Source organism: Rhinoderma darwinii, chromosome 12, assembly GCF_050947455.1.
Source record: "Rhinoderma darwinii isolate aRhiDar2 chromosome 12, aRhiDar2.hap1, whole genome shotgun sequence".
NCBI lineage: Eukaryota > Metazoa > Chordata > Amphibia > Anura > Rhinodermatidae > Rhinoderma > Rhinoderma darwinii.
The window spans coordinates 71,949,770-71,972,458 of record NC_134698.1 but is presented as its reverse complement, the minus strand read 5'-3'; the positions used below and the strand labels follow the sequence as shown (position 1 = coordinate 71,972,458).

The window sequence follows — 22,689 nt, the reverse complement described above, 5'->3', positions numbered from 1 at the left end:
TAGTTTGTTCGCTGACGACTACTGATGTTAGGTATAGGGGTGGGACTGTGACAACTACTATGGTGGATTTCATGAACATGTGATCAAAATTAACCAAATAATGCACCAAGAAGGGGGTATCTACAATAGTGGCATCCCCTGAGAAAAGGGGGCCCAGCACAGACTAGTCCTATCTGGGCTATTGAAATCTACACAGCCCCTCTTCAGAAATTACCAACATTAGGAAAAAAGGAAGGCGGAAACAGTCAGAGGATAACACTGCCATTTTCTCCAAAAAGGAATGTAAAGGAGGTGATGGGATGGAAAACCTGGCCAACCTGTCCTGGGAAGATGAACTTCTGTATTCAACTATAACCTGTCCATGTCCATCACCTCCCAACCAAACGTGTGGGTTTGCGGACATGCAACTAGATGCCAAGCGGCCACACCAGGAGGAGACTCACATTTTTACTTTGCCATGTGCCCCCTTTCTTCCCAACCAAAATGTACTGCCCTATCTGTTTGTTGTTGTTGTTGTTATCTTGTTAGAAAACCTAATTTCAAGCACCCTATTAGGGAAATCTGAGTCCCTGTTCAGGACTGTCTTCTATTAGCCAGAGTGGAGAATGACTACAAAGAGTGTCTTGCCCTGGAGGACCAGGCACATTTATTCATTACATGGCCAGCCCATTGATTTTAATGAGAATTGCTTAGTGCTTCACTTCTCCTCTGGAGGCGCTGTGGGGATATTGAGCATTTGCTGCCGGTTTCCCTTTAGAAATCACAGCTGATCACAGGGGCTCCCAAAAGGTCCAATTCATATCTACTGAGTTAACCATTGTCTATGCCATGGTGGACACTATCCCAGCAAGCCCAGAAAACAATAATCACATAGAAGTCATCCATTGTCATTACGAGCCTTCAGTTTAATATTTCTGTACACGGAGCTGTGTGGTTTTGCAGCGGTACCTCTATCTAAACACAATGCTTAATGTGCCTGAAGAAAGTGAATTATTAGTTTGATGTTATATGCAAAGAATTTCAGTGTCCCTGGTGACTACAAACTTGGTCCAAATGGCTCGGGTCCATCTGTCTATCAGAGCTCAGAGCCAAGACATAGACATGCATTTGTGTTGTGTTTCTATGTTTTTCGATGATTTACTGTTATGTGACAGAAGTTACACATCTGCTAAACTGAATATTGCTGGATTTTACCTTCTGTCAGCTTTCTTCTAGCTCCGGTTTAATATCGTCGATGTAAATGATTGATAACGGTGTAATGGAATACAAAAAACAAAATTACAGATGGAAAGAGAAGACGACTCGATCAATTCTGGGATATTTTATAATAGCTCGAAGTTTTATACGGTTGAGAATAGTTTAGTTCTACTATTATAGTCAGGCTATGGCCCTGCTATGGTGCACAGGTGAGCACGGTTTTGGCAGGCCCGAACCACACCTCCCCCCAAGAACATACTTTATTTTCCGCCCACTCCTACCTCCTACCCCCCCCTAAGATCTAGGGGTGGCGAGCCAATATTTTTGCAGCCCCTGATGTCCATTGACTTAGTACCACTGCCACTGGTTCCAGTGGTTTAGTGTCCTGCTGTCCAGTGGTTTAGTATCCTAGCCCCTAATATACAGGGATTTTGTTTTCCAGCCTTTTAACAGTTTAGTGTTCTAGTCCCTGGTGTTCAGTCGGGTGTCCAAGAGTTTAGTTCCACAGTCCCAGGTGTTCAGGAGTTTTGTTCCTCAGTCCCTGGTGTCCTGGAGTTTAGTTCCTCATTCCCTGGTGTCCAGGAGTTTTGTTCCTCAGTCTCTGGTGTCCAGGAGTTTCGTTCCTCGGTCTCTAGTGTCCAGGAGTTTAGTTTCTCAGTCCCTTGTGTCGAGTGGTTTTGTGTCCCTGTCCCGGGTATCATAATGACATGTCAGAAGTTTTGATCGGTAGGGGTCCAGGTGCCGAGACCCCACCGATCACTGAAACGAACCGGCAGAAGCACTTTGCCCCTTTGGCTCCGATCGGCAATGCAAGTATGCCTGAAGACGGGCTCACATAGAAAGTCTAAGAGCATGTCTTCAGCTTGAGCGATTCTACCGCTTAATTTCAGCTATTGGTGGGGGTTTTGGCACCCAGACCCCACCGATCAGAACTTCTGGCATGTCACTTTGAATGTCGAAGGTTTCGTGAAACAACAGTTACTCTTTAATCTTTGTATAAATGAAAAGTTCTGCAACTTTCTATTAGACTTTGTGTTTCAATTCCTCACCATTTTTAAAATATATTTGCTGTCAGTGAAATAGAACACTGCTGTTTACATTCAGAGGCTGAAAGCCGGTACATCGCTAGTCCTTCTCCCAGCTGAGAAGTAGATAGGACTGTTTTCAGACTAGGCAAGGCTCTGTGAGCTAAACACATCACAACAGCTGCACAAATCTCTCTGGTAGTTTGTTACAATGGAATCGGAATCGGCTTTGACAGCAAGATATAGCTTCTATGTATACAGCTACTGTAATACGCTGCAGATTTTCCGCAATTAAATCCGTTGCGGAAAATCCGCAGTGTTTAAGCTACGTGTGAACATACCCGCATTGTGTTTTAAGATAGATAGATAGATAGATAGATAGATAGATAGATAGATAGATAGATAGATAGATAGATAGATAGATAGATAGATAGATAGATAGATAGATAGATAGATAGATAGATAGATGGGAAGATATATGAATAGATAGATAGATAGATAGATAGATAGATAGATATATGAATAGATAGATAGATAGATAGATAGATAGATAGATAGATAGATAGATAGATAGATAGATAGATAGATAGATAGATAGATAGATAGATAGATCTAATTCAAAACTTGACTAAAATCTCATCAGACATTGTTTTATTAAAAAAATATGAGTGCAAATTTTTTCGCATCGCATTGTCCTGTCTCCAATGTAATGTACCTATGTATAATAGAAGTCACAAATTCACCCATACTGATGATGTCACACATCCCCCCGACCAACCACAGTCCTGCCAATTTGAATTTTATTAAGCAAAAAATATTTCAATAAAATTTTAGTAAGTAATGACCCTAAAATATGTCATCTAGTCTTTCTGATGGCAATGTGCAGAGGTCTTAACGTAAGTTTAGAAGCTCTGATCACAACTTGATCAATTCATTACAGATAACAACCATTTATCACCATGAACATTTGCCAAGAGGTTCTGCAGCAGTTGAACGCTTTTAATTTAGCAAATGCGGCAAAAAGGAAATAGTTCTTTTCTGGACAACGGCCATTGCTATTCATGTGTCCCGAGTCAAACAGCTGCCAGGCAGTCCTGCGTACACCAATAAAATCATCCATTTATACCCACTCAACTATATTATTTCTGGGCACTTCTTGCTGGATTTGTACTTTTCATTCCCGACCCCCAATCATTTCAGATATCTAGTGCCAGAGTGAACATCTGCTGTGCGTCTATTGAGTCAAGTCCAGCACTTTGCCAGCTCTACCTGAGCCAGGAATGAGACGAGTCCTCGCTGTCTCTGGAGCCCTAGAGTCACGCACGAGTCATCTCGATATTGTTACCAGGAATATTGCCCGCATGGACAAAAATGTTCCCGCGTACAAGGACAGGTCAATGTGCGAGCGATCTCTGAGGGCCTGCAGTCAAGCACGGAACAATTATGTCATTCATTAATGGAACAATTATTTCATTATTCTCTTTTTCTAAGTTATTTAATACACAAATATAGCTCATTGTCGAACGATAAGCCGAGTCCTAATTGAGAACATTGCTTTGTAATTGACTTTGTCAAGTGTTCCACCATGTGCCGCGGCTGCGGAAGGATGACATTAAATCTCCAGCATTTTGTTAAATTGGCTCTAGGGTTCCTTCACACATTGAGTTTGCAGTTTGCACACATGAAAACCTGATGAAAAACAAAAAGATGAAAGTCAATAGGCCCGTTTCCTACTGTGCCTAATTATTGTGGGTATGCTGGAGAATAAAAGTTATAGCTGTCTTTATGAAATCCCAAAAAAGTGATGGGCCGGGCCGGGCCTAGTCAGACCACAAGCCTCATCCTAAATGGACATTTTTATTAAAGTGTGTCTACAGTTTAGAGATATTGGATATAAAGGATTAGAAAATTACAAAAACAGCAGTTTCTTAATGTATTCTTAATAATGAATTGGCTGGGTGAGTCATGGGTACACTTAGGGGGGGTCTCCTAGTGCCTTGAAACCAGCGGTCATCCCTCGGCCCCATAGATATTTAATGGAATGGAAGCGGACGTTCTCGACTGACGCTCAATATCATCCTCACTGTGCAGTAAGGAGGAACGGACCCCTGTTCTAGTGATCGGTTGGGGTCCCAACAATCATACATTTATCACCTATTCTGTGGATAGGTAATAAATGTTCTTAGTGGTAAAACCCCTTTTACCACTAAACCCTCTAGACCACCAGAAGTATGATAGGAATACAATCGCTAAACCCTAAAACCACCCTATGTAAAAGTGTATTGATGTAGAAAGTTGGAAAAGTCCTTATAATTTGGGGTATTGTTCTGTCTCCGTTGTGGGCACCAACCCACCTTTATAGAAGTGAAGGAGAGATACAGGAACAGTGTAGCACAGCAACCACTCCGTAGCTCCCGAGTTCCTGTGGATATGACATAAATGTCCGAGATGGAAATACCAATGGCCCAAATTAGGCAGGTTAGATCTGTATCTAGTGAGCTTCCCCTAGTGGTGACAGCATGCAGCCAAAATCATATAATTTGACTCTAGGAGGGTCTTATTGATCATATGTCCTGTGGGTGTAATGATAAAAACAAAGATTACAATGTAATTAAAAGTGGACGTGTACATGTTCTGTATATATGGAGTTGGGGTCCTCAGGATCATACTCTCTTGTGGGACCAAGAAAACCTAGTCCGACACTTGGTTGATTGCCTCAATAGTCAGTCTACCCCTGAGTAATGCCAAATGACCACTAGAAAATTCCCAAAGATCCAAATTGTGTTCTTCATGGATTTTTTTATAAATTTTTTATTTATTGGGTATGAGTACAAAAGTAATTGTTTTGTGACTTTTTGTTATTTTTTATGATTTCTTTATGAGTTCTTCAAATCCATCAGTGAAGTACTTTCACCCAATCTGATGGCATGGGGCTAACAATAGTTATGCAGCAGGTATTTCCAAGCTTTAGAATGTAATCTTAAAGGATTTACTATTTTTCTGCCCTTTTTTTACTCTGCTTGAACACAACTTATTTTGTCCTTAAATGGAAAAGACACAATTTAGTCCGAGCTGTTGTGTTTCATTCCAATGTTTTGTCAAATTTCTACCTGGTGATTGCAGACATATTTAATCTAATGGGGATGTTACGGATGCCTCGTCTACTGTGATTGGGGTTTGTAAGTAAAAGCCAGTGTGCTTGGCAAGTCTTGTTAAAATGACAAGTGGGATTGGCACACATTATTTTTCTGTGAAATCAGACCATTCCCGGTGAGTTTTCTTTGAGAAAGCACATTCGATTTATCTCAATCTATTGTCTACATCATTCGGATTTTGCCCATTAGGCAGGGAGATTGGAACGCTTGGAAAAAAAAATTGACTTGTGTATTTATACATCTTCTCCAGAGAGTTGTAATGATTAATTGATGGACTAAGTAATCAATTGTCTACTGCTTTATGATTTCTACCCATAGACCTGGTCTATAAATCAATCACCATCCGTCACGCTAGAAAATCTCATCATTTTCTTTGGAATAGAGAGACAGGTTTTCTTGAACATCTTAATCCCCCGGAATATGAAGAATATTGAGGTTAAAGCAAACAAGGGAAAATGCTGGGCCCATAGGTGTTGTAGATATTGTAGAGAGTATTACATAGGACTACCTCATTGGAAATTGGATGATCAGTCACAATTTTACTTCTGCCACCATTTTGTTGGCTGCACTTTAAACTATTGTTGTGTTATATCCCAACTCTCATTATTGTAGTTCAGGTTATATAATGAGGAGAGTCATCCATTAGTTGGATTTTGGGCACTACCTTTTCTTTTTGATGCCACAGAGATAAAAAAAATATCAGTGGACATTAACACGTACCTCCAGTGGAAAATAAAAACTGCTACTAGATCCTCATGATTAGAACTTAAAATCTCCATCGTCCCAGGCAGTAGCTCTTCTCATTGAGCCATTAGGAATGTTGGACAGCTCCATTCTGAATCTGTTATCTAGTTTCTCTTAAAGGGGTTGTCCGAGATTAAATGACTTTGTGTTAATGCTTGCAATTTATAAATGTAACTACATTTGTAATATACTTACATTTTCCAAAGTGGCCCCGTTTCCAGATCCTGCCGTGGGGAACTTGACGGGTGACGTCACTCTATGCACTGGCTCTGGCCGCTTTGTTGATCTTGAATTCTTTGCCGGGTATGCGACACGTCACTTGTGACGTGGTGTATATCGGCTTGTTCTGCTTCACAGCCTGTAACGTGCATGCGCTGTCACTGCTGTTCTAGCGGTCCCTGCTGTTCTCAAGATAACAGCAGGGGCTGCGCATGCGCATTACAACAGAACAAGCCAATATACACCACGTCACAAGCTTTGTGACGCCTTTCACTTCCAAGCTCAACCATTTGTACAGCAGACCTACCTGTCTTTCTAATTCAATAACAGGAAGTTGTTATTATTGTCTGCCATGTTACAGACACAGTGGCGCTGCAACCCGGTCACGGTCACTGTTTATACAAGCCTGCTAGTACTGCTACACACTGCTTGACTCAGTGCCAAGGGCTGCTGTAATCACAAGACATTATTATCTAGCAAGTGTCCTCCACAGAAACACAAATAACTTGTAATTCCCTGCATGCTTAGGATATTAAAGGTCCCATTCACATAATGTGTCCATAGGGCTACATTAGCCCGACAGAGCCGAAAAAGTGTCCTTTTGGCCACCGTCAGGCTGGTATATCTATCAAGCACTGTACTTGCAACCCAAAAGACTTTAGAGGCTATGTAATCCTTTGAAAGCGATTTGAGTATATATATATATATATATATATATATATATATATATATATATATATGCTCTGTGGGATCCAGTTTAACCATAAAGGGAACTATCAAACTCATCTCCTATCCAACCGTGAACTCTGCTAAGACAACCTGGGTCCTGAGCAGCAAAGACCATCCAACCTTGTGGTCGGCTTTGCCGAACACCAAAGGGTCGTCTTAGACACTGTCGATCAGAGTTGTGACGGATTTGAGGTTGCGGTTTTATGTGCACGCTCTCTCCCGGCACTCTCCATTGGGGAATCGCTTAAATTGCAATTCCATTACACCCCCATAGCCCCAAGATTTGTCTTTGGACATATTTCTTACGTGAATGAGCCTGGACTAGATTCCCGTTGGTTGCAATGGTCACTTTTTACCGTGAATATACATATTATCATTGCACACCCTCCATATCAGTCACGACGGTCACATCTACAATTTGCTTTGGTTTTCTGGCAAGTTGTTTTTGAACAGTAATGTTTAAACTATATTACAGCTTAGGAAGGTGACAATTTTGTCTTTTTATAATAGCGCTGTGTAATATGAATCATTTTAGGTGCCAGACTGAGAAACGCTGACGGGTGATGGTTTCATAATAGTACAGAAGTGTTTTCTTTTCACTTCCTTCCGAAATAAAATGCATATAAAACTCTTGTAGTGCTTGTCTTTTTATGCATCAGCATTACATAACGCCTGCAGTTCACCTTTAATACCCCTTTAGGTATCTTACTATGTGACATTTAGTCTGGGTATTAAACATGACAGCCCCGGCCCCAAAAAGCAAACACTTGTAATATAGTCACAACGTACTGAATTGTATTATCTTCCAAGAGAGAGGGATCTTTGTGTTTAATTTAGAACTTAAAGGGGTATTCCGGTTACAGCAAGTTACCCCCTATCCATAGAGTAAAGGGTAACTTACTGATCGGTGGGTGTCTGATAGCTCGGACCCCCACTATTTACGAGAATGGGGACCCCGAACCCCTCATTTGAACCGAGCGGCAGGTTGCTCATGAGAACTCCTACTCCATTCATTCTCTATGGGAGCGCCAGAGATAGCCGAGTGCAGTGTTTGGCTTTTTCCTGCCATAGAGAATGAAGGAAGTGAAAAGAAAGCCTGCTCCATATTCCCCCACCTGACGTGCGCCGTATATATACGGCGGATGTCGGGAAGCGGTTAAGGATACAATCAATGCAATGAAAATATGAGAGTCTGAATTCATTAATGATAGGTACAGATATAAAGCTGCAGTTTCATCTCTCGCTTTAATATATTAATCACCCTTATTTATTTTGCACTCAAGCCAGGCAGGATTAACTATTTAAAACCATGTACCGTGTCTATTGCAAAGTGAATATGATTAGAAATGTACTAGAAAAAAGAAATCACCATGATAATTATTTATTAAAAGGCTATGTACACCTTTGATTTTTTTTTTTATGAAAAGGTCAATCAGTGTGTTTTGTGCAACTTTATAACTAGTTTGTTTTTTTTAATTATTTTTTACTTTTTGAGATACAGCTGATCTGTACTCTGTATACAGAGCAGCTGTATCTTTCACTGAGACCTAAATCCGTCAGGTACGCACACAGGACACGATGACACTGAACCCATCAGTCCCGCGGACCTGATGGATTCAAGTCTCAGTGCAAGATACAGCTACTCTGTATACAGAATACAGATCAGCTGTATCTCAAAAAGTAAAACATTATTTTTAATAAAAACAATTTCTAAAGTTGCACAAAACCTACTGAACTTTTTATATATGCAATGCAGACTAACATGAGCAGGAAACCAGACAGCCAGGGTTTAAACAGAAAGTCTAAATCAGAAAACACGCTGAGATCAGGAATAGCAAAGATCAAAACCGTTCCAAATCAGCAAACAAGGGGTTAACGAGAGACAAGCCAGTTCCCAGAAGTGCAGGGAGTGTCAGAAGCTTGATCAAAATACCAGACAGAAAAATTCACAAGCACAGACAAATGGAGGAAGACAGGTATAAATACAACCCCACTGCTGGTTGCAGAAGGACAGAGAAGAGAGATAGGCTCAAAGTAAAAGAGGAACCCCACAGAAGCTAGACAAGTTGTCATTGCGACCTTAAGGGAACAGGTGGTTTCCTGAACTGCAAGAAAAAACTTAACCAATGGACAGGTGTGGCACCCTGGAAGAAAGCAGCCATGTTTTTCTAATCCTATAGACCCCCTATGTTGGAAGGGTTTTATGCATATTTATATGTATCTGTATGCTGGAAATGATCTTTAACCCTTCTCTGCCCACTCACGGAAGTTACTTCCTTACTTAAGCAGTACTCGTGAAATCCTGTTATGGCATTGATAATATCACAGAACACCCTATGGCAGAGGCAGCTACAGGGCATTCAGAGATGCAGGCAGGCTGGCACTGAGCTGAGACTGGTTAATGTCTCAAACATAAGCCATGCCCTTCCCCAACAAGGTGATTCCATTGAATTAAAAATATCTAAAATAGTATATATTTTTGAATTTCCACTTCCTTGTGTTTTGTCTTTGTAGTAATGAATGTTATAGGCTTTCTTCCAGTAGAAACTGTAATGTTAGGTGTTAGTGGAAGTATCTGTCAGTAGTAAACCCTCGATCCTCCAGTTGGAGTGCAGAAACTTTTGTGGGCAATAGACAACAAACTCATTCTTCCAGATTTCTTAAAGGGGTCATAAAGCAAGAACAGTGGGGGTCTAACCTCTGGGCCCCCCACCATTGCCAAAAATGGGGCCACTAGAGCAGGACGAGCATGCACCGTCCCTTTCCAAAGACTTGTCTGGGGATGATGGAAGCAGCCACATGAGCGCATTCAGCTATTTCTGATGTCCCCATACAAGTTTATGGAGAGGGACATGCCTGATATGCTAAGGGACCCTCGCTCCTACTTTTATAACCTATCGGATTAACAGGTTATAAAAGTTAAAAGGGGCTTATTGTGGGACAAACCATTTAATTTTAATATTCTGCTCCAAAATATATACCCCCCCCCCTCCCATCACAGAGCCATTTGCTGAGTAACAATGCCGACTGCCATCTTTTTAAAAGTATATAAGTCCATTAATCGTCCTCTTCTGTGAAGGAAAAAAATTCTACTTCTCTATTTATTCATTTTATCTGTTTCTGGTAGAACTGGGCGAATAGGGGCGCCATATGGGGTACTCAGAAAGCTTTCCTAGGTTTGTGAAGGACCGTATTATAGGGGGGACATGACTTATATACTGCTACTGGGGAGGGGCTACCACCAAATTTTTCCCCCAAGGGCCTCATCCAAACTTGTTTCTGCCTTGAAGTCATGTCCTCCATAATTATAAGTGCCCTGTTATGTATCGTGATAGATTCATTCAGGACTCTAGGAAAGCAAGATGACAACCAGAGGTGGATATAACTAATAAACAGGTGAATAAAACTCGACAAAAGGGGAACACATTTTTTTTTCCTTTAGGGGAAATATTCTTTAAGACGAAATCTTGATATTCAAGATTTACTTGAGATGTTCATCAAGCCTGTATTGTGCTTCTACCTACTGTTCAGACTTTACATTTTATGTGGATGATGCACGATCTCAAAGTTGTATCATCACCTCGGATCCAGCACGCTTTCTTTATTACAAATATTGTGGGATGACATTGAAAAAAAAGTTTTAGCAATTTCAAGCTGCAATTTGTGCAATTATAAAAGTTTTCTCACTTCTTTTCAGTTGTCTATGCAAAACTCTTGTGCTCGCTCCACAAAATCATTGTCTCCCCAGTGATATCTCTAATAGATTGGAAAGTGTCGGAAGAGGCGCATTTCATGTTATAGCAAGTCATTATTATTAGTTTTAACAATTTACCAAGAATCACATCATGTAGCAAATACAGAAACTCTGCACGCAGGAAAAGTTATTAATAAGGCTACAGCACAAGGGAGCCCAAGGCTGTTACTAGTGGCGGGCCGACAATTCCCAGCCTGAGGGGCAAGCAGAGGGAAGTGGGAACTAATCTATAATAACCAGTGATCTGCGCCCATTACCCACCACTATAATCATGATTACAATTGTTTGCTTGCAGGTCCGCTGCCTAAATCTTAAGGATTGTTGTAAATGACGGATCCATGGGCCTACAAGCTCTTCCCGAATAACCAAATGGTCAGTCCGCCCAATATGCCAAATGACCCCCTTTAAGAGGAGCGATTGGTAATAAGGAAGAGCATCCGCAACTCAACTGTATTCTGCTAAGGGCACCAAGAAGAGCTAATGAAAGAAATTTGATTTCAATGAGCTGCTCTGTCCAATAGCAGGGAGTGATTAAGGTAAGGGTGAGAACACATGGAGCGGCAGCCATGACAGGCCGAAACATCGCCCACTTGTGGCGGTGAATGGACGCATGATTACGACGTTAATCATGCAGCCATTCACGACCACATAAAGGCAGCTTTGTGTGTTCTCACCCTATCTAAAGTAAATTAGGGAATTGCTTTTGAAGCCTCCTTCACACCCTCTACCTAAACAAAATGCCGTGTTTGTAGGGTGTTTTATATTTCACCATTGACTTTAAGCTAACGTCTGGCCGCAGTGTTTTTTTGCCGCTAAAAATGCAGCAAAACGCCAGGAAAAACGGCCAAAAAGTTTTTCCGAAAAACGCTGTTTGTGTGAATCCACTCTTTATGCAATTTCCTAATGTTATACAGTTAGATGCTCCTACCTGCTCTATCTCTCTTGCTCTGCCTGTGTAAGTGTCAATCATAAGTGTATGATTATGAGTATTTTCTATGAAGTAATCAGAAGGTCAGGATGAACAATGTTATAGATGGGGTACGATGACGTCATCTCATAGGCTGCAATTTACCAATTAGCTTATATGAGCACATAACAGGGTGCATTTTACCTTGAAACCCACCTCAGCACATAACAGGGTGCACTTTACATAGGAGCCCACGTCATCACATAACGGGGTGCATTTTTATCTAAATGCCAACATCAGCACGTAACGGAGTGGACATTATTTAGATGTCTACATCAGCACGTAACGGAGTGGACATTATTTAGATGTCCACATCAGCACGTAACGGGGTGCACTTTACCTAGATGTCCATATCAACATGTAATAATTGGGTGCACTTTAACTAGATGTCCACATCAACATATAATAATAGGGTCCACTTTACCTAGATGTCCACTTCAGCACGTAACTGAGTTCACTTTACCTAGATGTCCATATCAGCACTTAACCAGGTGCACTTTAGCTAGATGTCCATATCAACATGTAATAATTGGGGCACTTTACCTAGATGTCCACATCAGTACGTAATGGGGTGCACTTTACCTAGTTGTCCATATCAACATGTAATAATTGGGTGCACTTTACCTAGATGTCCATATCAGCACGTAACAGGGTGCATTTACCTAGATGTCCATATTAACATATAATAATAGGGTGCCCGTTACCTAGATGTCCACATCAGCACGTAACAGAACACACTTTACCTATAGATGACCACTTCAGCACGTAACGGGGTGCAATTTACCTAGATGTCCATATCAACATGTAATAATTGGGTGCACCTTACCTAGATGTCCATATCAGCACGTAACAGGGTGCACTTTACCTAGATGTCAATATCGACATATAATAATAATAGGGTGCCCTTTACCTAGATGTCCACTTCAGCACGTAACTGAGTTCACTTTACCTAGATGTCCATATCAGCACTTAACCAGGTGCACTTTAGCTAGATGTCCATATCAACATGTAATAATTGGGGCACTTTACCTAGATGTCCACATCAGTACATAACGGCGTGCACTTTACCTAAATGTCCACATCAGTACGTAATGGGGTGCACTTTACCTAGTTGTCCATATCAACATGTAATAATTGGGTGCACTTTACCTAGATGTCCATATCAGCACGTAACAGGGTGCATTTACCTAGATGTCCATATTAACATATAATAATAGGGTGCCCGTTACCTAGATGTCCACATCAGCACGTAACAGAACACACTTTACCTATAGATGACCACTTCAGCACGTAACGGGGTGCAATTTACCTAGATGTCCATATCAACATGTAATAATTGGGTGCACCTTACCTAGATGTCCATATCAGCACGTAACAGGGTGCACTTTACCTAGATGTCAATATCGACATATAATAATAATAGGGTGCCCTTTACCTAGATGTCCACATCAACACATAACAGGGTGCACTTTACCTAGATGTCCATATCAGCACTTAATGGAATGCACTTTACTATAGTCTATTATAGTCTACGTCAGCACATAATGGGGTATATTTTATTTTACCTGGGAGCCCACATTAGCACATAATGGGGTGCATTTTACTCTGGATGCCACATCTGTAAATACCGGGTGCACTTTACGAATTGAAATGACTCTGGACCTCATATGCCAGAACTGTCAAGTGTCCTTGTTGCACATAACAGCCAATCAGAGTCGATGATTCATTGATAAAAGCTGATCTCGGATTTATTACTATGGTAAAAACGACACTTTGTTTTTCTCGTGAACCCTTCTTGTTGCCTTTTATATACTATGGAGTTTCCAAGTAACAAGATATAAATATATATATATATTATAGTGCAGATTTTCTTTCACATAATGTCCATTTCCCATACCGTCAGTACAGTAGTTTTCGTTTTCAATGCTTAGCACTGCTTGTAATACAATTTATATTCCCCACAGAGAATCAAAGACTATACCGGATTCAGAATTATACCATTAATATTCATTTTCGTGCAGAATTCAGCCTATTGCTCGCACAGTGAGATCCACAGAGTGAAGCTAGTCGAGGTCGGCGTTCCTAGCAGCAAAGCCATAGCGACTACTAATGACAGGTAATAATGCAGCTGTCTTAATGCCCAGTGACAGCGGTTCATGTCAAGCTGTTAAAGAGATGTAAAGGCACACATTCTGCAGACAGCAGCTTTCTGAAAACCATCTGCTAGGGCATCCAATTTCACAGTGTAAATAGCTTATAATGAACATATGCAGAGATCTGGCAAATGAGGAGAATTGAAGTGATACAAACACAAGTTGCGACCAATCTTTCGCCAGAATGGGATATTTAACCTTCTCCGGTGTTGGGGACACTTTACTGTGCCCTACAATCTACGATGTAAGTTAGGACATTAAGACTGGATACTCTAATTATAAGATAAGGACATGATAAGAGATCTGCGTTGTTACTTCAGCATGGACCATGTAGCCGTAGTCCCCAAGATCTTCTTTTGTGGACCAGATTACGCCATGGGAACACATTGGTGAACCTTGAGATACAGATGATGATCCTGACGTCTCTGTCCATAGATAGAAAGATAGATAGATAGATAGATAGATAGATAGATAGATAGATAGATAGATAGATAGATAGATAGATAGATAGATAGATAGATAGATGATAGATAGATAGATAGATAGATAGATAGATAGATAGATAGATAGATAGATAGATAGATAGATAGATAGATAGATAGATAGATAGATAGATAGATATGAAATAGATAGATAGATAGATAGATAGATAGATAGATAGATAGATAGATAGATAGATAGATAGATAGATAGATAGATAGATAGATAGATAGATAGATAGATAGATAGATAGATAGATAGATAGATATGAGATATGAGATAGATAGATAGATAGATAGATAGATAGATAGATAGATAGATAGATAGATAGATAGATAGATAGATAGATAGATAGATAGATAGATAGATAGATAGATAGATAGATAGATATGGCACAGGTAGGAGTTAGTTTCTGCACTGAGATGTATAATATATACATACTAGTCATCGTGCAGGGCACAGGCGTTTTATCTGTGAGATTACCCTTAATGACAGCCAAACGCCAACACTAATGGCTAGGCTCTGAGAAACCTCCAAACCTGGCTGTTTAACCCATTGTACACTACAATCATTATTGTTATCAGATGCTAGCAATAGATCGCCAGGGTTCACCTTTACATGAAGGCTGCCCCGGTCCTAAGGAGTTAAAGGGATTGTTCACTTTCGACGATCCCTCTTTGTTAGAATTGTCCCCCAACTATAAGATAATCATAGTGTCCTGCTAATGAGAACCCCAGTGATCAGCTATACTTTGTGGGGGAATCTGGTGTCAAGCGCCATACAGCGCCACCACACGGGAAAAAAGCATGACATAGTTCTAACTGAAATCAATGGGCCGTGTTTAATGCACAGATCTGTGGGCCATCCAGAGTTAGGCATTTTCTGCTATGGCTAAAAGATAAGGGTCCTTATTCGGGGACCTCAATCTATTATCTAAGAAGAATTCCCTAATAGGGTATTTAAAATGGGTTTTCTAAATGGGAAAACCCTTTTAATAGAAATGCAGAACATAATCATCATATAGTTATCTCATAAAAGCACAGACAGCAACGCAGCTGTTTTGTTTTCAAACTTAAGGGTTATTGGTCATAGGTTTAGAAAGGGCCATCCCAGGGCTATCCTGTCATAGTACATGTTAGGCCTCATGCACATGACTGTAGTGTTTTTTATTGTCCGTAAACACAGATCCATATTTATCCACAAGTCATCCATCTGGCACGCTGTCCGCAAATATGGTCATCCGCAGTGCACCTGTATTTATGGATCTGCAAAAAAAAGGGAGGCTACAAATGATGCCACGAACATGTCCCAACCCCTTGAAAAGATCGCATGATCTCTCAGGCACCATTACGGACGGCTACAGATGCACATCTGTAGCCTCCCGCAATTTTGCACGCGCCCATAGACTTCTAAGGGTGAGTCCGTGCCACAATTAGGGACAGGCATAGGACATGTTATATATTTTGCGGATCATTTCTACGGTCCGGACACACATTCGTAAATGTATGGAGAGGTGTCTTTGGCCTATATAAATGAATGGGCCCGCAGATTAACTGTAATTACATATCTATAGTTACAGATAAAAACTACGGTCGTGTGTAGGGCGCCTTAGGGCATTCTTTGGGCATGCCCTAGAAAGATGCCTGTGTGTATCAGTTTACACATAATACACATAGATTTAGACATATGGCAGTATATTGTAGTAAAAAAAAAAAGTAAAAGTTCCCTAGTAGGATTTCTTGTACAAAGGGAAGCCCCTGGGTTTAGTAAGACCTCTTTTTCTTCCTATTACTGCACCCTACAGACATACATAGAGCATATGTATACATACTTTGTGAATAGACCAGGACATTTCTGACATTCAGATATACACGGTCGAGTCCCATTATTATGACCACCAGCTAATATCTAGAGTGCGTGTGGGGGATCCATAGAGCGAACAAGACAATCGAGGTCCCACAGATGATCAATTAGGTTCAAGTCTGGCGAATTCGGGGGCCAGGGAAATACTTGAAAATCTTGGTCGTGCTCTTCCAACTACTGTCAGATATTTCTGGCCGTGTGACATGTCGAATTTTCTTGCTGGAAGATTCCCAGGGAAGGCAAACAGCATGTATGGGGGGACGTGATCTGCAATGATGGATTCATACCCAAATCGGTTCAGAGCCTTGAAAAAATCCCCCAGATCATAACTCTGCCGCCACCGGCTTGTGTTCTTCCAGCAATGTTTGCAGGGTGTTTGCTCTCTGATGTTTCTCGCCTGACACACCAGCAGGGGCGTAGCTAAAGGCTCATGGGCCCGATGCAAAATTTCTTATTGGCCCCCCCCCCCCGCAAACTCCTCATGGCCGACGGTCCGCAGCTTTCAGCTGCATCGCTGGGTCTCCTAAGTGACCCAACAATGCAGCACTAGCAGCCGGGGGCGTCACTAAGGCTGGGTTCACACACACTATTTACGGACGTAATTCGGGCGTTTTAGCATTGAATTACGTCCGAAAATGCGGCTCAAAAGCGTCGGCACACATCTGCCCATTCATTTGAATGGGTCTTACGATGTTCTGTGCCGACGGTCATTTTTTTTACGCGCCGCTGTAAAAAGGCGGAGCGTAAAGAAGACGCCCGCGTCAAACAAGTGCCTGTCACTTCTTCAGACGTAAATGGAGCCGTTTTCCATGGACTCCATGGAAAAACAGCTCCAATTACGTCCGCAATGGACGCAGCGAAAGACGCCTGCACATGCCTTTACGGCTGAAATTACGGTGCTTTTTTCTCCTGAAAACAGCCCCGTAATTTCAGCCGTAACAGACGCTGCCGTGTGAACATACCCTCGGGCTTAAAATGTCAGGGGAAATAGCCCCAATACATATGTGTCCGCCCAAAAAAAAATGTGTGTATAGGAGACAGCATAGCATATCTATAACACTGCGACCCTATAAACTATGGATAGGATTAGATACATTGGCTCAGCAGACAGTATCACACATGATTGGATTAGATACAGTGGCTGAGTAGACAGTATCACACATGATAGGATTAGATACAGTGGCTGAGCAGACAGTATCACACATGATAGGATTAGATGCAGTGGCCCAGCAGAGAGTATCACACATGATAGGATTAGATACAGTGGCTCAGAAGGCAGTATCACACATGATAGGATTAGATGCAGTGGCTCAGCAGACAGTATCACACATGATAGGATTAGATACAGTGGCTGAGCAGACAGTATCACACATGATCGGATTAGATACAGTGGCTCGAAAGGCAGTATCACACATGATAGGATTAGATACAGCGGCTCAGCAGACAGTATCACACATGATAGGATTAGAGATAGGGCCCAGCAGACAGTATCACACATGATAGGATTAGATACAGTGGCTGAGCAGACAGTATCACACATGATCGGATTAGATACAGTGGCTCGGAAGGCAGTATCACACATGATAGGATTAGATACAGCGGCTCAGCAGACAGTATCACACATGATAGGATTAGAGATAGGGCCCAGCAGACAATATCACACAGGATAGGATTAGATACAGTGGCTGAGCAGACAGTATCACACATGATTGGATTAGATATAGGGCCCAGCAGACAGTATCACACATGATAGGATTAGATACAGTGGCTCAGCAGATAGTATCACACATGATAGGATTAGATACACGGCTCAGCAGACAGTATCACACATGATAGGATTAGATATAGGGCCCAGCAGACAGTATCACACATGATACGATTAGATACAGGGCCCAGCAGACAGTATCACACATGATTGGATTAGATACAGTGGCTCAGCAGACAGTATCACACATGATAGGATTAGATATAGGGCCCAGCAGACAGTATCACACATGATACGATTAGATACAGGGCCCAGCAGACAGTATCACACATGATTGGATTAGATACAGTGGCTCAGCAGACAGTATCACACATGATAGGATTAGATACAGTGGCTCAGAAGGCAGTATCACACATGATAGGATTAGATACAGTGGCTCAGCAGACAGTATCACACATGATAGGATTAGATACAGTGGCTGAGCAGACAGTATCACACATGATCGGATTAGATACAGTGGCTCGGAAGGCAGTATCACACATGATAGGATTAGATACAGCGGCTCAGCAGACAGTATCACACATGATAGGATTAGAGATAGGGCCCAGCAGACAGTATCACACATGATAGGATTAGATACAGTGGCTGAGCAGACAGTATCACACATGATCGGATTAGATACAGTGGCTCGGAAGGCAGTATCACACATGATAGGATTAGATACAGCGGCTCAGCAGACAGTATCACACATGATAGGATTAGAGATAGGGCCCAGCAGACAGTATCACACAGGATAAGATTAGATACAGTGGCTGAGCAGACAGTATCACACATGATTGGATTAGATATAGGGCCCAGAAGACAGTATCACACATGATAGGATTAGATACAGCGGCTCAGCAGACAGTATCACACATGATAGGATTAGAGATAGGGCCCAGCAGACAGTATCACACATGATGGGATTAGATACAGTGGCTGAGCAGACAGTATCACACATGATCGGATTAGATACAGTGGCTCGGAAGGCAGTATCACACATGATAGGATTAGATACAGCGGCTCAGCAGACAGTATCACACATGATAGGATTAGAGATAGGGCCCAGCAGACAATATCACACAGGATAGGATTAGATACAGTGGCTGAGCAGACAGTATCACACATGATTGGATTAGATATAGGGCCCAGCAGACAGTATCACACATGATAGGATTAGATACAGTGGCTCAGCAGATAGTATCACACATGATAGGATTAGATACACGGCTCAGCAGACAGTATCACACATGATAGGATTAGATATAGGGCCCAGCAGACAGTATCACACATGATACGATTAGATACAGGGCCCAGCAGACAGTATCACACATGATTGGATTAGATACAGTGGCTCAGCAGACAGTATCACACATGATAGGATTAGATATAGGGCCCAGCAGACAGTATCACACATGATACGATTAGATACAGGGCCCAGCAGACAGTATCACACATGATTGGATTAGATACAGTGGCTCAGCAGACAGTATCACACATGATAGGATTAGATACAGTGGCTCAGAAGGCAGTATCACACATGATAGGATTAGATACAGTGGCTCAGCAGACAGTATCACACATGATAGGATTAGATACAGTGGCTGAGCAGACAGTATCACACATGATCGGATTAGATACAGTGGCTCGGAAGGCAGTATCACACATGATAGGATTAGATACAGCGGCTCAGCAGACAGTATCACACATGATAGGATTAGAGATAGGGCCCAGCAGACAGTATCACACATGATAGGATTAGATACAGTGGCTGAGCAGACAGTATCACACATGATCGGATTAGATACAGTGGCTCGGAAGGCAGTATCACACATGATAGTATTAGATACAGCGGCTCAGCAGACAGTATCACACATGATAGGATTAGAGATAGGGCCCAGCAGACAGTATCACACAGGATAAGATTAGATACAGTGGCTGAGCAGACAGTATCACACATGATTGGATTAGATATAGGGCCCAGAAGACAGTATCACACATGATAGGATTAGATACAGTGGCTCAGCAGATAGTATCACACATGATAGGATTAGATACATGGCTCAGCAGACAGTATCACACATGATAGGATTAGAGATAGGGCTCAGCAGATAGTATCACACATGATAGGATTAGATACATGGCTCAGCAGACAGTATCACACATGATAGGATTAGAGATAGGGCCCAGCAGACAGTATCACACATGATAGGATTAGATACAGTGGCTGAGCAGACAGTATCACACATGATCGGATTAGATACAGTGGCTCGGAAGGCAGTATCACACATGATAGGATTAGATACAGCGGCTCAGCAGACAGTATCACACATGATAGGATTAGAGATAGGGCCCAGCAGACAGTATCACACAGGATAAGATTAGATACAGTGGCTGAGCAGACAGTATCACACATGATTGGATTAGATATAGGGCCCAGAAGACAGTATCACACATGATAGGATTAGATACAGTGGCTCAGCAGATAGTATCACACATGATAGGATTAGATACATGGCTCAGCAGACAGTATCACACATGATAGGATTAGATATAGGGCCCAGCAGACAGTATCACACATGATACGATTAGATACAGGGCCCAGCAGACAGTATCACACATGATTGGATTAGATACAGTGGCTCAGCAGACAGTATCACACATGATAGGATTAGATATAGGGCCCAGCAGACAGTATCACACATGATTGGATTAGATACAGTGGCTCATCAGACAGTATCACACATGATAGGATTAGATACAGTGGCTCAGAAGGCAGTATCACACATGATGGGATTAGATACAGTGGCTCAGCAGACAGTATCACACATGATTGGATTAGATATAAGGCCCAGCAGACAGTATCACACGTGATAGGATTAGATACAGGACTCAGCTCGCTGACATTGCGGCTCCAGCGCTGGACCCAGGAAAGGTAAGAATAATAATTTTGCTTCTTTATGTGTTACTGATTATTTTTGTGTGTTTGCGTTTTATTACAGGTTCGGTTGTTGGACTTCGGATACGAGGACTTCAATGACGGCGTTTTTTTAGTCTCAATAAACTGGTTAATGGGGGATGTGTTTTTTTATTTCAATAAAATATTTTTTCTATGTGCTTGTATCTTTTTAAACTTTATTATCACCGCCTTAGTAATGGCCGCTGGCTGATTGACAACCTCCATTACTAAGGCGGGGCTTAATGTTAGCAGGTGCAGAGGCCAACACTAACCCCCATTATTACCCCGGTACCCACCGCCACCAGGTTACTTTGAAGAGCCGGGTATGAACCAGTACCCGTCCATCTGTAGTGACGGGCAGGCACCGGGGTGGCCGCAGGCTGGTAGTATTAGGCTGGGGAAGGCCAAAAACAGTGGCACCTACCACCCTGGTAATGCTACCTGCTGCTGCTGTGTTGTATCTGACTGGTTATGAAAATTGGGGGGGGACCCCACATCGTTCTTTCCAATTTTTTTTTATTTTTTATTTTTTTAAATGTTGTGGGGTCCACCCCATTTTTCATAACCAGCCAGATACAATAAAGCAGCAGCAGCCTCGCATTACCAGGGTGGGAAGGGCCACTGTTTTTTGCCTTTCCCCTCCTGATAATACCAGCCTGCGGCCTCCCCAGTGGCTGACCATCACTACAGATGGTCAGGTACTGGATCGTACCCGGCTCTTCCCAGCACCCCTGGTGGCGGTGGGTACCGGGGTAATAAAGGGGGTTAGTGTTAGCCTCTTCACCAGCTAACACTAAGCCCCGCCTTAGCAATGGATACTGTCAATTAGCCGGCTTAGATACAGGGTCAAAAGTAGGCTTAGATACAGGGTCCAGCAGACAGTAATCTTATACAGTATAAGATTACTGTGTGCTGGACCCTGTATCTAAACCTACAGTGTGGTAGGCTTATATACAGGGCCCATCAGACAGGATCACACATGGGCCATGTATCTAAGCCTACCATGTGATTGGCTTAGATACAGGGCCCAGCAGACAGCATCACACAATCTGTGATCCTGTCTCATGGGCCCCCTAAGACTGCTACATCGTAGGCTTAGGGGTTGTGCAGTCCCTAAACATTAATGGCCTATCCACAGGATAGGCCATCAATAGCTGATGTGTCTCCCGGGACCCGCAAATCAGCTGTTTTGAAGGGGCCGCAGCACTCGTACGAGAGCTGCTTCCCCTTCATGTCACTACTCGCTCACACTGTGAATCGCCGACACTGATTCACAGTGTGACCGGAATGAAGTGACCGGAATGAAGGGGAGCAGCTCTCGTACGAGTGCTACGGCCCCTTCCAAACAGCTGATTGGCGGGTCCCGGGAGTCGGACCCCGCCAGTCAGGGCTAATCTTACCTTCCTCTTCAGCCGCGGCGGTAGTTCTGTCGTTTCGATGCTGTGCGCGGCGCATAGCGCTGTGACGTCATGCGCTGCGCACAGCGCTTGACATCAGGACCTCCGCTGCGATCCGGAACCAGGAAGGTAAGTACAGTCTGTTACTATAGTAACAGGGGCCCGCGGCCCGAGTTACTATAGTAACTTTTTATTGATGTGGTGCGGGGGGCTGTGTGCCCCCCTGGCTTCGGGGCCCGGTCGCAATTGCGACCGCTGCGACCCCTATAGCTACGCCAGTGCACCAACGTTCATCTGTTCGAT

The 22,689-nt window shown here is 42.4% G+C and overlaps 1 long non-coding RNA gene across 1 annotated transcript in view; it reads left to right on the top strand.

The window, feature by feature from the left end:
- Positions 1 to 21,109, top strand: part of LOC142664272 (uncharacterized) — a 38,140-nt gene extending 17,031 nt beyond the window's left edge. The window contains exons 2-4 of the long non-coding RNA XR_012851248.1: positions 11,119 to 11,195; positions 13,755 to 13,906; positions 21,033 to 21,109. This is a non-coding gene — a long non-coding RNA (uncharacterized LOC142664272). The remainder of the gene's footprint in view (positions 1 to 11,118; positions 11,196 to 13,754; positions 13,907 to 21,032) is intronic.
- Positions 21,110 to 22,689: the final 1,580 nt, after the last annotated feature.